At 35.7% G+C, this 3,121-nt stretch overlaps 1 pseudogene; it reads right to left on the bottom strand.

Annotated features, from left to right (window-relative positions):
* Positions 1 to 1,167: 1,167 nt before the first annotated feature.
* LOC149205929 (protein RETARDED ROOT GROWTH, mitochondrial pseudogene) lies at positions 1,168 to 2,341 on the bottom strand (annotated as a pseudogene).
* Positions 2,342 to 3,121: the final 780 nt, after the last annotated feature.

Raw genomic sequence — 3,121 nt, 5'->3', positions numbered from 1 at the left:
TCAATATTTTCTTGCATTTCCCTAATTTTTCCAAATTAAGAAATTCATAAGAATCCATTGGATATTCCTTTATGCATTTTTTTCCAAGTCTACTATGAAGTTTCCTTCATTTGTCTCAGTCTACTGGGCACGAGTAGGGTCTGGCACCCAACTGATCGAATTCCATGTTGTTTAATGGATTGTTGGTGGAGTACCTATTGACGCAGACCCTGTTGTTGGATGGCTTATTGGTGGTCACTTCTAGGAGAGGGAACTAGTATCTGAAAATCATTCACAAGCAACACTACCACATCTGTATCCCTGTGACCATTATATTTTTTGCTATTATATTGTTATTGTTGGTCTTTTCCATATGTTTTTCTATGCCATGCGAGGGTGACTTATTTGAATTTCGATCCATTGTATAATTCTTGGAAGTAGAATAATCCTTCAAGGCACTCATTCTAGAATATTTTTCCCTCTGTTGTTGTTCTGAGGATGAGTATCAAACATGAGGGTCCTCATTCTGTGCAATACTGTTATTTTTGGATTCAGATTGTGAGACTCCAAAAACACTGAGGACTGGCTTGTCTTTCAACACGACTCATAACCACCTCAAATTCATCCACCCCACCTCATGCCCACATCTAAAGAACAACAAATGTAATTGTCCATAGCTTAAACCGACATCAAATCATCAAACAATGTTGACCGAAATTGCATAGGGTCCACTTTTGCAATCAAACATTGCTTGAAATAGTAGCAGCACACGAGAAATTTATCATACATGAAAACCTGGAGGGGACCAAGATATAAAGAGACAGTGATACTGAAAGGCTCCAATGATGTTAATGTGGCATTTAAACAATAGCTAGTTGAAGCTATGCCAGAAAATTTATAGAAAGAAATGCACAAACCTGAAGAAGCAAGAACTCCAAAGGAAGCTACTTTGACTCTTGAGTTTGTTACTAGTTGGTGGCAAAAGTGGGATTTCGAGAATGAGAAAAGTATCCATGCTAAAGATTAGGGTTGTATTGATAAATTAATGACTTTAATTAGTCTCCTCTGTTCACGTGAAGTCCACCACAAATAATTTGATGGGCTTCATTTCTTTAGGAAAATATTTACTTGATCTGTCTAGCGTTGTACCAATGGCATATCACATGAATGAGTTATACTAGATATATTTCAGTCTCCCAAACAAAATTTTACAGTATCCCAAACAATATTATAGATAGAAATAACTATCTATGTACTTATCAATATTATGATAAGCCACTCCAAGAAGTCAGACTTTTTGTTTTGTAGTATTTCCAAGAAGTAATGAACATTATGCTCTAAGAACTTGAGTTTAAAGTATAAACAACCAAATGGCTAGGTTAGCTCATATTCATCTATAATGTACTCCCAAATGTTTGCATAGTTGTCCTTTTTCCAGGCAAGACCAAGTTTAAGAATTACATCAGCAAGATTGGAATTTTCCTTTCCTACAAGTTGAAAGAGTTTCTCTTGTGTCATGGTCAATGTGCCAGCTTTTTCCATTCTACGATTTAAATGTGTAAACTTTGCCACCATACCATCAAAATGTCGAACAAAATGGTCAAGAGAAATACTTTATCCCACTATATAGTCTAGACCACCTTGGATCCATGTCTCTAAAGATGGCTTCTCCACTACAACATAATCATCTTTTCTTGCCTCATAAAGTAAACCTGAAGCATGTTTTTTGGAAATTTATAAATATCCTTCTTCTTCATGATCAACATTGTTGAACAATACAATAGATCAATATTGGAAGACTACCATCTAATGGCAATTGATCCAAGACTCCCTTCTCTCTTTAGTTTTGTTCACAAGTACATGTGTTGTGTGGTGTTGTAAAGTGTTGTTTTACTTGAGTATGGCATAGTTGACATTTTGTGTAGGAGGGGGCACAATGTCAAAAAAATGCTCCACTTGCAATCTCTTCAAATCCACACTAGTGGACAAGAAGAAGGCCCTGAAGGGAATATATTTAGTGTGTTCTTCATGATGGACTCAAGTTATGGACTAGTTGCTCACTTCAATTGACAAATTATTCACTCCCACCAAATCCAGTCAACCTCATTTGTGGTTGGGAAATAAGATGAGAATATGACATGGTTGGCCCGTAACTTTACATGGCTGGCACTATAATTTCCCCACAACATGAAATAGCATCTATGGAGTTCTTTATTGGGGATAAGAATCGAACATTTTCTACTGACATTGGTAAAGGATTGAAGCACTTAAGCCCTTTGATCGCGTGACATGCGACCAAACGTGTGAGAGAGAAGGTGCCAAGGGTTGGCGTCAATCCAAGACTTGCAGAGTAAGAAAGCATGGCTTTGGGTTCGCAATATTTTCCTTCCTCACCTCATATACCCTTAGACGCAAAAGGAATATGAAAAAAACGATTGTTTTAGGAATTTGTTTCACAGGATGCATGTATGCATGCTTGTGCCTTCAAAGTCACTATGGGACACTGGGAGTCCCACTGGGAGCCCCTCCTGGAGAATAGATCTCAAATCTGGCGATCATGTGAAGCCGAAAGTGGCCTCAACACTCGATCCTTCCAAATGTTCCCTTCCTTCTCCTTCTTCCTCGTGGAAAAAATTTTCAAATGGAGGGAAATAAACAATTTTGATTTTTGAAAGAAACAATCCATGAAACCTTGAATGAAAATTAAGTGAAATGATTTTGTGTTTATCAAGGGAATTAAATTCCATTAAACAAAAGGTTGAGTCTTTTCTTTTTTTTCTTTTATTTTAATGGGAAGTATTTTTATTATAAATAATTATTAAGTTATGAAAAATTTTAGGTTTTTGTGTCACCAAATACTAATTGAGGGGATTTTTGTTGATTTATCAAAAGTGAATTATGGTGATATCAGAACAAGTTTTGTGTGGTTAAAAAGTGCAAAAAAGTAGTAATGTCATGGTAATGATAAATCATCGTTTCCAATTAAATGTTTGGTTTAATAAGGACAATTAATTTATAAAGATTTTTCATGATGTTTAATAGAGGGAGTCAACATGGAAAGGTAATACTTTAGCTCTCACATATTTTAGAAAATTTATATATCTTTGTCCATAAATGTTAGGGGTGGAAAAATAACATAGCT

This window comes from Pinus tabuliformis, chromosome 1_2 (genome assembly GCF_031772625.1).
Source record: "Pinus tabuliformis cultivar Carrire ecotype Pingquan chromosome 1_2, CPIR1, whole genome shotgun sequence".
Lineage (NCBI taxonomy): Eukaryota > Viridiplantae > Streptophyta > Pinopsida > Pinales > Pinaceae > Pinus > Pinus tabuliformis.
The sequence above is the reverse complement of the archived record's forward strand: the minus strand, read 5'-3'. Positions and strand labels throughout refer to the sequence as shown.